This window comes from Pteropus vampyrus, unplaced genomic scaffold, assembly GCF_000151845.1.
Source record: "Pteropus vampyrus isolate Shadow unplaced genomic scaffold, Pvam_2.0 Scaffold158, whole genome shotgun sequence".
NCBI lineage: Eukaryota > Metazoa > Chordata > Mammalia > Chiroptera > Pteropodidae > Pteropus > Pteropus vampyrus.
Genome location: NW_011888939.1, coordinates 967656 through 981004, shown reverse-complemented (window position 1 = coordinate 981004; position 13349 = coordinate 967656).

The following is a 13349-nucleotide window of genomic DNA, read 5'->3' as shown; positions in this document are numbered from 1 at the left end:
TCTCCAACCTCGCTCCCCCTGCTCTATCCCCCACACCACCTCAACTCAAATCTTCTAGTTCTAGAACATTAAAGATAAATTCTGCTCAAAAGCTGGGCCCTGACGTGGCTCTCCATGAGACAAACGACTCATACACACTATGTAAATGAATTAATAGTCCCATGGGAAAGAAAGGTGTTTCGTTATCTTGGGTTTATATAGTTGCTTTCACATCCTGGCGTGGACCTCACCTTTATAAGTGTTGCCATTTGCAGCTTTTTTTTTTTTTTTTAAGGAAAGAGGTAGAGATAGCAGGAAACTTCTAGCTGTGAACTTTACACACGTTACTGAATCTCCCTGAGCCTCAGTTTCCTCATCTGTAATACGACTGGTAATAATAGCTCTCTTTATAAAATAGGTGGACAATAACACCTTGCAGCTCTTGAAATAATGCTTGGCAAATAATGAACACTCAGAAGATTGTAGCTGGTAGGAAAATGTGCCGAGGAAGCTTCCGATGGGTCTGTGACCTGTGCATCTTGCTGTACCTGACGCTTTGCACCGAGTCAAGCAATGGGGCCTATTGCTTCTAATTAGCTCTAACAACATATGAATGTGTAAGTAACATGCATTGTATGTATACATACAATGGAATAAGTGGCAACTTATACACAAGAGCTCGTCAATTAATTATGTCCTATCACTCACTATTTTGGGGTGGCCTTATCTCGTTCGGAGTGTAAGGTTTTTCTTTTTATAGGTTTTTCTTTTTCCAATTTAGGTTTTTTTACATTATTCTTTTATCGAGGCACAATTGACATACATTATATTAGTTTCAGGTGTACAACATAATGATCTGATACTTGGGTATATGGCGAAATGATCGCCACAAGGTCTAGTTGACATCCGTCGCCACACATAGTTATGGGATTTTTTTTCCTTGTGATGAGAACGTTTAAGATTTACTCTCTTAGCAACTTTCAAATATGCAGCACAGTATTATTAATAAGAGTCGCCATGCTGTTTTTAAGGTTTTTGTAGAAAATACTTTTTTAACTTTATAAAACTGAAGGGAAATATCTGTGCTCATTGGCTTGAGTTTTGGCTTCATTTGGTTCATCCTTTCCAAGGGAAGATTAGAGAAGGCAAACTCTACTATCGTGTTTACTCATCTTTTGGGGGATCCCTGAAGGCTTAGGGAATGTGACCTCTACTGTAGACTTTGTCCTCAGGAAAAAAAAATGTACAAATGTCCTAGTCTATTTCTGCCCACACCTGCCCATACCTATAAACATGAGGTTTTGCATATAATTGTGGTGGGGAGGGGCAGGGCAGTTCAAAGCCCCACCAAAGCCCAAACGAGGACCTCTGGTTCAGAATCACACCCTAGGCACCCCATGGGGGGATGGCACGAGCGATCCTGTAACCATGGAGTCTCCAATGCCCGGGGCATAATAGAAGCTCCGTGTAAGTTGAAGCAACGAGTAAACACAGTATATTACATTTGCCTTCTTGGATCCTCTCTCCAAATTATTTCATCTCTTTGTATACTAAGTTATCATCTCCCCCTCCTGCTCAGCCCTCCTCCTGCATCCCCCACACTTCCCCCTGACACACACGCAATAAAATTTTCCTTTGTCTCAGTCTCTGATTTCAGTGGTTTAGACTCTGATTGGTGCAATAAAGTACAATACACTCTGCTCCCACAGTCATTAGTTTTCAGGCTTTCTCTGTGGCTCCTCTCTCCTGGGAAACTCAGAAATTGATCAGTGGAAATACACATTCCCCTGAAAGGAGTAAGGCGTCTTTCATCATACCAACAGAAAACTTTTCATTTCGGAAAGGAATGGACAGAGTTTCTCTAAGGTGCCATAAATTCTCGGGAACGTTGGCATATATGTGCTTGCATCTGTGTGTGTTTGTGGGATATAAATTACTTTAAAGGAATTCATTTCAAGCAATATCAGATTTTAATTATTATGATCTTATGTTTGGGTAAAAGGCAGCGCCCAGCTGCTAATATCTTCCGAAATGAACAAGCCATTAGCTGGGTGCTATCAGCTCAAGAGTATTAGCGTGAGCAATCAGAATAAAAATTGTCAGTATTTAATTAAAATATGCTGCGACCCCCATCATATCAGAGGGCACGTGGTTTAAGCATTCAGACTGCGAAAGCGGCCTCATCAATTAATAATTATTAAGGGTTCGCTAGATGCAGAACGCTGCATTGAAGGGTTGGGCAGAATGTCACAGATAGATTTAAAACCAAATCTGCCTTGGATAAGCCACAATGTAACTAAGCCACCTGTCGTAATCAGCGTGGCATAATGCTTAAGACCTTGGGGTTGCTGTGAGGATTAAATCAAGGCAGCATACAGTTCTGGGGACATGGTAGGCATGCAAGTTAATCATTTAACAAATATAGATATCGAATGCGCTCGACAGTTTGCTAAACAGCCAGGGAGCCGATGATAAAACCAGGCCCGGTCCGGCCCAGTCAGTGTCGCTGAAGCTATCTGGACTGGATTCCGTGTTCCTCCACATTCGCCAGTTAAGACTCGGTACATCGATCATTTTTAGACTGCTTAGAATCGGGTTTATTGTAATTAGTCTAAAGCAAGTCTGGAGAGAATCTGCTCTCCCCTGCTCCTTTTCCTCTTAATTCCTGCCCGGCATGATTTTGACATGACATTGAGGGCGATGACCAAAGTGACTCCAAGGACCAAGGAGATCTTGAAGATCGGGACATCGGCTTAGACTGGGGCCTCGGCCCCTGACTCGGGCGTCTCAGGCAAGTGAGTTAATTATTCCGGATCTCAAGTTTTGCATCTAGAGGATAAGGAAGTGAGAATCCCTCCAGAGCTAACCATCCAGGAGCAGACGTTTAGGAGGTGCTAGTTATTAGCTAAGAAGGAGGAAAGAGAGAGCGTTATTCACCGAAAACGCTGATCTCAGGCGCGGCACCAGGATTCCTGCACTCCTGATGCATTCACTTACTCAGCAACATTCACCAAATACGAGGATTCGATAAGGACCCAAACAAAACGCACTCCTGGCTCAGGTGGCACTCGCTCTCCATCTGACAGGGGAGACAGATGCAAATGGAACGTGAAACGCTGTGAGGTTCAAGTCTGGGATAAAAGAACCGCACAGGGAATTTTGGAGTCCCAAGAGAGGGTGGTCACAGTGTCCTCTTGCAGAGGGGAGGCCTGGGCCAAGCCTGCCAAGGTGACAAGGGACTAACCAGGTGCAGTGTGGGGTACAGGAGAGGGAGCGCAGCAGACAGTTTTAAGTGGGGGATGTGATATGCTTAGATCTCTGCTTTTGAAAGTCCAATCTCTGGCCATGGAGAAAGGTGGGCACACGTGTCCAAGCTTAGAGGCAGAGACAGGAAGGCAGGAAGCCCTCCCTCCACCTGCAGAGCAGCAGACAAAGGACCACACACCAGCCATATTCTCCTCATCACAGGAAGCCAGGAGGTGTTTTAAATATTTTAATAAATGATTAATTGCCCATTTGGATGCTCATTTAATCAACCACCAAGCATGTTATTAGGAGCCTCCACTTACTGCCATGTTCATACGTAATTAAGTACAAAACATTTCAGGAATGGACCCTTTTACCAACACATTAGGCTAAATCATAGTGGAGCGAAACGCAGGTTGTTCGTGCAGCCTCGACCGCAGCCCATCCGAGGGAGGAATCACATTCTAGTTCTATTACTGTGTTAGGTGGATGGTGCATTTTAATCAAAAGGGACAACGAACTGCCAGGCTCAGAAGCTACTAAACCTGGAACCATCAACCCAGAACCTGGGAACAGGGGGCAGATGCCAGGCTTGTGGCTTCCAGGGGGAGCCGAGGCACTTGAGGCAGCCCCAGCAGCACGAGGGGCTTTGTCTGGGGACCTCTGGTTTAGCAGCAGCCCCTGTGCCTCACAAGACCCCTTCGGCTCCCCACCCGCCTCCTCTAACACTTGGTAAGCCTCAGGAAGGACCGCAAAAGAAGGTACATCAGATTCCTGACAAAGAAACAATCCATTCACCTCGAAGCTGGATTCTTATTTTTTTAAATGTGTTGCTTTATTTTTCCTATGACAAAATACTTACTTTGAAGTCTGGGAAGCTGTAGAAAAAGGCTGCACAAGAAATTAAGTCATGTGTAAGTCTACCACTCGGCATTCTGATTATCACAGGTGCACATTCTTCTACGAAATTCGAATTCTACTATTTTATGACCTCCGTTTTTCATAATATAGTTTAGATACCTTTCCTATCATAAAATAGTCTTCTAAAACATCGTTTTAATGACCGCCAAAGATTCTACCTGATGGCCTTAGGTAAGTTCTTGAGTCCCCCATTGTCGACCACCGAAGTTTTCCACCATAAACAAGAAAGCTGTGGACACCCCAACTGCATATCATTGCATAAAAAATGAACACATTCCCTGAAATTGAAGTCTGTTCACTCTTCGACTGTGAATCATGTTCCCTGTTTGGGATAATAGGCGCAGAGGATGACCAAGAGCCCAGTTTCCACTTCACTGAGGCCACCACCTCTTGGGAGGCAGTGAGGTGTAGAGGTGGAGAGAGCACAGGCCAGGGAGGACCAACAGACCCATGCTCGAGTCCCAGCTGTGCCACTTAGGGGAGTGATCACATCAGAGAAGTGTTTGTCTACAACTAACAATCACACAAAAGCTAAAGATAGTTTAAAGAGAGAAGGGCTTCTTAGTCCCAACGATAAGCGGTCTGAGAGGTACGTCATATGGGGCTGGTGCAATGGCTTATCAGGAACCCACCCCCTTTCCTCAGTCTGCCCCACCACCCTCAGCTCCATTTCTTCATGGTCGCAAAGCTGGCTGGGTCCTGACTCTGAAGCACAAGCAGGAAGGAGGAGTAAGGAGCAGAGGTGGCACCAGCCGACTTCCGCTAACATCTCATTGGCCAGAACAGTGTCACATGGCTGGCTCTACCTGCAAAGGATGCCAGGAATTTTGAGTTTTATCTTTTTTCCTAGCCTCTTTTAGCACTGCTGTCCAATACAAATATAATGAACGTGAGCTATAAATGTGAGTGACATATTTTCTAGTAGTCATGTTTAAAAAGGTAAAGAGTCTCACACCTGTTAGGAGGGCTACTATTAAAAGAAGAAGAGGCAGACGGGGTAAAAGGTGTCAAATATGTGGTGACAGAAAGAAATAGAACTATGAGAGGTGAATACACAGTATAAATATATATATATATATATATGCCTTACTGTTAAAATGTACAGCTGAAAGTTATTAGATTTCGTTAACCAATGTCATAGATAGATAGATAGATAGATAGATAGATAGATAGATAGATAGATAGATGGATGGATGGATGGATGGATGGATGGATGGATGGATGGATGGATGGATGGACGGACGGACGGACGGACGGACAGATAGATAGATAAAGAAGAAAAGTTTGGGTGAGGATGTGGAGAAATTGGAACTCTTGTACACTGTTGGTAAGAAAGTAAAACGGTGCAGCCACTGTGGAAAACAGTATGCAGGTTCCTCAAAAATTAAAAATAGAATTGCTGTATTATCTAACAATTCTATTTTAAGTGTGCACCCCAAAGAATCTGAAGCAGGGTCTTGAAAAGATATATGTGCACCCATGTTCACAGAAGCACTATTCATGATAGCCAAATGGTGGAAGCAACCCAAGTACCCATCAGCAGATAAATGTACGAACAAAATGTGGTATGTACGTACGATGGAAGGTTCTCCAGCCCTAAAAAGGAAGGAAATTCTGACATACTCTACAATATAGGTGAACCATGAAACATTACTCCAAGAGAAATAAATAATCCAGGCACAAAGCAACAAATACTGTATAATTCCACTGGTACGAGGTGCCTAGAGTAGTCAAACTCATAGAGACAGGAAGTAGAATGGGGGGTGCCGGACGGGAAGGAAAATGGGGCGTTGTTGAATGGGGACAGAGTTTCTGTTTTGCAAGATGAAAAGAGTTCTGGAGACGGACGGTGGTGGCGTTTGCACGACAGCGTAAAAGTACTTAAGGCAATTGAACTATACACTAAAAAATGGTCAGGATGGTCAATTTTATGTTATGTGTAGTTTGCCACGGTTGAAAAAAGAGAAAGAGAAACCAGTGAAATTAATTTAAATACTGTATTTCATTTGATCCAACATATCAAAATATAATTTTAATATAAAATCTACTAATGAGATAGTTTACATTCTTTTTTCCAATGAAATCTTGGGAATTCTTTGCGGAGCTTACACTTACAGCATGTGTGTAAATTGGGCTCGTCTGTACTCTAGCTACCGTACCCAGCGGCCACCTGTAGCTAGTGGCTACACTATTGGACAGCACCGCCCTAAAATAAAGGCAGGTAAGGGAGAAGCATGAGTGGGAAATACAGCTTGGATCAGCCAACTCGACGTGTCTGTTGCATCTTGGCCTGGTCGCTTAACCTCCCTGAGCTGGAATATGGGGTCACGGGCGGTGATGACAGCTAAACTCCTCGTGATTGATGCAAGAATAACATTGGATCCTCCGTGGAAAGCCCCCAGGAAATGGTCTGCCACACAATAGCTGCTCCTGTAAATAGCTGTGATTGCTATTCATGTATCTATGTTTCCATGGAGAACAGAGATAACAATAAAAAAGGACTTCCTACGAAACGTTTCTTTAAAAAAATTGTAATACAATACGAGAGATTTGAATATATTTGTGTTGTTCTTAAAGAGTCATCTTTTAGAGGTGCGGACTGAGATGTTTATGGGTAAAATAATATGATAGATGAGCCGTGCTTGAAAATAGCTTTGGGGGCACAGAGGTAGATGGGGGAAGTGTTGAAACAAGATTGGCTGTCAGCCGATAATTGTTGAGACGAGTGATGAGTGTGTGGGTTTCATTATACTGTTTGTCCTATTGTTTGATATTTTTCATACTACAAAGTTTGACTTTTTTTTTTTTTTAAGGATATTATGTGGGTATTCAACATGCCTTGAGTTTCTCAGATTTTTTTCCTTCAATAATTGGTTGGTTCTGGTCACCGCCTGGTAGAAATCAGTGGTCCCAGTGGGCTCTTGGGCACCGGCAGCAGACCGCCTGCTGTCCACTGTGACAGTTATTGCTAGAAAGGATCAAGAGAGCATGGTGTCAGCAACAATCCCGACTTCCCCTCCATAATTTCCCCCAGAAAGAGCCTCCTGTTTTCTCTCCCCCGAAAGGTGGTGTCTTGCGTTATCTGTGCTGGGCAGGGGTAGTCCAAGGCCACTCAAGTGGTAATTGACTCTTCAACTGCTCAGTTCGCATAGGGGTTCGGTTTGGTTTGGTTTCGTCTTGTTTTCATAAGGGATTTGAATATAAGTAACCGCTAACTCTGTAATCATTTTGATTAAGTGTCCGATTACTTAAAGGCGTGGACTTTTCTTTAAAATAACGGTTCCATTGACATATAATTCACATACCATAAAATTCACCTTTAAAGAGTGTTTTAGTATATTCACAGCGTCGTACAGCACCCTCGCTATCTGACTCCAGAACGTCTCCCACGCCCCTCCGTCCCTGAAACCACTAATTACCTTCTGTCGCCATGCATTTGCTTATTCTGCAAATTCCATGTAAACGGAATCGTACAGCAAGTAGTCTTCTGTGTCTTTCACTTCTAATGTTTTTGACGATTACTCATGCTGTAGCATGGATCAGTAATTCATTCCTTTTTTTTGGCCAAAAGGGATGGCTGTACCACATTTTGTTTATTCTTCGACATTTGGGTTTCATTTTTTGACTATTTCATTTTTTGACTATTTGGGTTTCATTTTTTGACTATCATCAATTATGTTGCTATGAACATATATGTACAAGTTATTGTGTGGACATATGTTTTCAATTCTCTTGGCTATTTATCTAGGAGTGGAATTGCTGGGTCATATGGTGACTGTTTAAATTCTTGAAAAACTGCCAAAGTTTGCCACGGTGGCTATGTCATTTTACACTCCCCCCAGCAATGTACGAGGGTTATAATTTCTTCACATCCTTGCCGGCACTGTTTATTGTCTGCCTTTTTTATTATCGTGTCCTCATGGGTGTGAACTGGAATCTCACTGTGGTTTCGACCTACGTTTCCCTAATGACTAATGATAATGAGCATCTTTTCTTGTGCCTATTGGCCGTTCGTATGTCTTCTTTAGAGAAATGTCTATTCAAATCCTTTGTCCACTTACAAGTTGGGTTATTTGTCTTTTTATTGTTGAGTTGTAAGAAGAATTTTAAATTAATTCTAAATGATACATGACCTTATAGTGGACATAACTGAGCAGATAGTGGAAGTCCTTTGAGACATTCACTATACTGCACCTCACCTGAACTGTTAACCAGCACCCCAAATTGTACTGGATATGACAGGGTTTCATCATGAATAGCTACCATAACCAAAATATCTCCAAAACCTTTGCATTAAAGAGAACACAGGAAGAAGGATATGTTTCCTTTTCATACCGTGTGTTTTCTGAGCACCTGCTGGCGACAGGCTCAGTGATTGCTCTCCGGGATCTGCTCCTAACAGGAGAGATATGAATGAAAGTCGACTAAAACTCAAACTGCTGGAAGATCAAGGTGATATGGCTGATGATCACTGAGTTTGAAGAGAACTCACAGAGGGGAGAATCGCTTTATCTGGGAGTCAGAAAGGTCTCGTGAAGGACGTAGCATTAAAAACTAATCCGGTCATTCTTGAGTCTATCTGCAGGATATTCTGAGATCGATATCCACAGATTGATAGCCATTGATCGATCCTCAAATATTCGCCCGATAAATATTGATTAATTAAACACGATAGGCCCAGGAGATTCCATGGTGTACACAGTCAGAGTTCCTGCCTTACAGAGCCTACATTCTAGTGAGGGGAAGTGGACGATAAAAAAGAATAGCTATATCTAAAATATACCTTGTAGGGTGAAGGGGATCAAATATATGGTAGCTGAAGGAAACTGGACTTTAAGTGGTAAACACGTGATAGGATATAGAGATGTCAAATTATAATGTATACCTGCAGATTATATAATTATATAACTAATGTTACCCCAATAAACTTAACTTAAAAATAAATAAATAAATAGATAGATAGATAGATAGATAGATAGATAGATAGATAAATAAAGAAAGAAGTAGATGGATAAATAAATAAATGAATAAATGATGCCACGTAGTGAGAAATGGTAACAAGGAAAATAAAGCATGATGAGCGGTTGGGGTGATGGGGAGGGGCCCACTCTGATAGCTTGGTCTGATAAAAACACCTGTGAGTGGTGACCCGTGTGAAGCCAGGGTTGGGGCTGGGAGGTCACCTGAGGGAAAAGCATTCCCTCAGAAGAGGGAAAAGAGAGGTCACGGGTGAGACCCCCCTTGAGCCTTTCATGCAAATATCCTTAGGGCCACGGGCTGACGCTGCTGCGTGGATGCATCCCATGGAGCTTCCTCGGAGTCATCGCTTGTCGATTCTGACGCGTCGTTGGCACATTTTTTGCTCGTGGTGGAAGAGAGAACGGGTAGGAGCAGGAGGTCTGACAGTCCCCTGACTGGATGGTGTGGCTTCAGACCTTTCCCTTCGAGAATCTCCGTACTAATCAGAATCCGGTTTTCAGCGAAATCTGCGCCTCTGCAGAGAACATCCACAGAGGCCGTGGAAGAAACGCAAGGCTTGGGAGTCAAAGGAAGTGAACAAAATATTGGCCACATCTGGCTTCACAGAGGTTCACGACATCCCCTCCTTTGTCTCTTCGCCCTTCGACTACGAGCAGCTTCCCGAAAAATTATTATCTTCGTTACTGGAGAGCGGCGGTCCAAGCTGTCATGTTCGTTCCTTAGACGAGCTGGATGCGCTCAGCATGGAGCAGAGGCGATGAGAGCAGAAGGAAGGTCGTGATGGTGACCTTCAACTCACCTTCGTGTCAACCACGGGCGAGGCCCCTTCTGTGTGACCCAGTGGCAATAACGAGAAACAGTCGTAGGGAAGCCACAGGGAGGAAGATTTCAACCTAATCTTGGAAAGGACTTTCTACAAGTGGAGAGGCGGTGAGTTCCAGGACTAACGTTATTCGAGGAGGAAGTGAATGAACGTTTATCTGGGAGTCTCTGTGGGAGATTCCAGCATCGGTTGGTAGCGTGGATCGGAACCCCCTCGGCGTTAAGACTCGACAATCCTACCGCCTGTCTTTCTTCTAGGTAAAGACCGGGACCATTCATGAAGGAGAACCCCGTGGAAGCACTCGAAGGTCATTTGCAGTGCACCCTGAGTCTTCTTCCTCGAGTTGCATGCTGTTAAAGGGGGGCTTTAATTAAGCTTTCCCCTCCGGGCACAATCAGCCTGTTTGTGGTGAGTGCAATATGCCATCTCAGAATATGTCAAACTTCATTTGCAAAATATCAGACTGCTGTTTTTTTCCCAGAGCCAATCTGCAGAGTAATACGTTCAATAACTTTTGCTCTTTTTGCTCTCAAATCTAGGTCTCTTTTTGGAGTCGATAGCGCCATAAATGCGGAATCTGGTGCAAATTCCAATGGAAAGAAAAGATATTGTTATTTAAAGGCCAAATAACGACTTAAAATTAGAGTTGCGAAGGCATTGAAAAACACCAGACTTCCCAGATGGCTTGGAGATAATTCACTTTGCACTCCGTCCGTTCATACGCTAAAAAAAATACTTTTGACTCTGTTTCTCCTCAGATTGAAAGTTGGTGCCTGCTTCAAACATATGTGCTTCTCTCTTTAAATTTAGCTCTGAGTCATGTTGTATTACATTAGGAATTCAGCAGGCAGGCACTTGGAAAATGTACATCAATGCGTTTATTTTTAAATTATATAAAAATAAAAATATATATATGTTTAAATATATTAGGCTGTATTTTTGCCCAATTTCATAATGGTTGTTCTCAAGAGCAGATTAGATAAAAACAATAATAATGATGATGACACTCTGATTCTGGAACACTGCCCATTTCTGAGGCTCCCAGAGCAGCTTGAAAAATCCTATAGCTCCACGCCCCCAGCCCAGCTAAGTGGGGGACACGTCATTGAAACCTCCGCCTCCACGGTGGGGCCAGACAGCTCCACGAACAGCTGCAGGGTAGCCTAATTAAGATGCTCTTTCCTCCAGTGTCAGGTCCTGGGCAGAAGTCACCTAGAGGTGGGATGGTCACAGAGGCAGAAGCAGGCGGCCTAGAGGGACATCTTTAGTTTAGCGGCTAAACTCAGAGGCTTTAGGGTGCAGACAGACAATGCTGGGTTCAAATCTTGGGCCTGCCCCTCTAGTCCATGCGTTCTTGGAAAAGTGATGGGGTCTCATTCGTGCCTCGGTTTTCTCACTGATGAAGTGAATAATGGTTCCCACTTCAAGGGGTTGCTGTGAGGACTACCAGAGATAATTCATTCTATTCATTTAGTAATTTACCCAGCACATATTCATTAATATCAGCAGGACGAAAGTAGTAGATAAAATGAAAAGACCCCAGATCTCAGCCCTCACGAAGCCTTTGGTCTAGCGGGTAGAGAGACACCTAAGGAATAATCACGACCATCGTTATTCGATCAGAATCGAGATGAATGTGATGAGAAAGTTTGCCTCGTGGGACCCCACCTGAGCTGAAGGCTCAGGAGTGATTCGGCCAAGTCGATGAATGTAAACTCTTGGGCAGTGCCCGGGCACGCAGTAGGCACTTGTTAGTCCTGTTTGGATTTCCTACGGCTGCTGTCACAAATTACCACAAACCTAGCGACTTAACAACAGATTTGTATTCTCTCAGATGTATTCTGAAGGTCATACATCTGAAATGGGGTCTCTCTCGCTGGGCTAAACTCATGGTGTCGGAAGGGCTGTGCTCCTTTGGGAAACTCGAGGCAAGAATCCATCATCCGGCCTCTTCTACCTGCATTCCTTGGCCCGTGGTCCCTTCCTCCGTCTTCAAGGTACATCACTCAGATCTCTGCTTCCATCGTCACATCTCCTTTCTCTGACTCTGACCTTGCCTCCTCCCTCTTATAACGTCCTTGTGATTGCACCGGACCCACCTGCATAATGCAGGATATTCTTCCTGTCTCGAGATCCTTAACTTAATCATCTCTGCAAAGTCTGTTTTGCCGTATCGGGTAGCATACTCACAGGTATCAGGGAGTAGGGTGCAGACATCTTGGAGGGGGGTGTGCAGTATTCCGTTTACCACATCCAAGAAGTTCAATATCTAAGAACAGAAGTTCCAGACAAAAAGAATATTGAGAATAAAGGGGAGGAAATTATCAAAGAAATAATACACGGCAATTTCCCAGAACTGTGGGTCACACATTTCTAGATTTAAAGAGCCTTCGGAGTGTCCAGCACGGAAGTACAGCAAAAGCTTCTGAAGAGAAAATGTCATACGTGAAGGAGCAGGGGTCGGGCACTGGACTTTTTACCCTCGTCCCCGTAAATTGGAAGATACGGTGCAGGACCTTCCTAACCCTGAGGAAGATAATTCCCAACCGAGTATTTCCTGGTCATTTTATCCATCGAGTGTAGGTGTGGACTAATACACTTCGGATATGCTAGGTCTCACCAAATTCTCCTCCCACGCACCCTTTCTCAAGAAGCTACTAGAAGATGTGCTCCCTCAAAATGAGAGTGTCAACCAAGCAAGGGGAGAACAGAGAATCCAGGAAAAGAGCAGATGTAACGCAGAAGAGAGGCAAACGTTATCCCGGAAGACCCAGTCGACAGGTGTCCTCGGTCCCCAGGTGTGCGTCGGGCCCAGCACAGCCATCTGCTTTGATTGGGCCCAGGATGTAGGGCTCAGAGACAAGCAATAGGTTCCTGAGGTTTTTATGATATTAACAAGGACTTTATAGTTACGACGGGGGAGTTTAGAGATACATCATAGTTAGCAACACGGAAAACTAAGCAACCAAAAAAAATGACTAACTCTGGAAAAAATAAAATTGTGCAAAGACGTCATCGTAGGGCATTGTATGGCAAACCATATTTACATAAAGTATAGGATAGTAAATACTGAATACTAACTTAACTAGAATCTATGAGATTGGAGGATGAGCAAAGAGGAAGTACGTGTGTGCGTGTGTGTGTGTGTGTAAGAGAGCTAAACCCTCACTTTCTATAGCAAGAAGTCAATTAGATGATGCCGAAAACTGGAAAAAAAATCAAGATAAAGCTGAAAGAGTTGAAAGTGGCTGCCTCTGGGGCACGAGACCAGGGACAGTGGGTGGGGCTACTTTAAAATATAAGCCTTGTAGGTCATTGGACTTTTTAAACTATGGTCATATATTACTTTAAGAAAAAAAGTTAATTTAAAGGGAAGGATGCTGATGCTCCCTGAACAAGG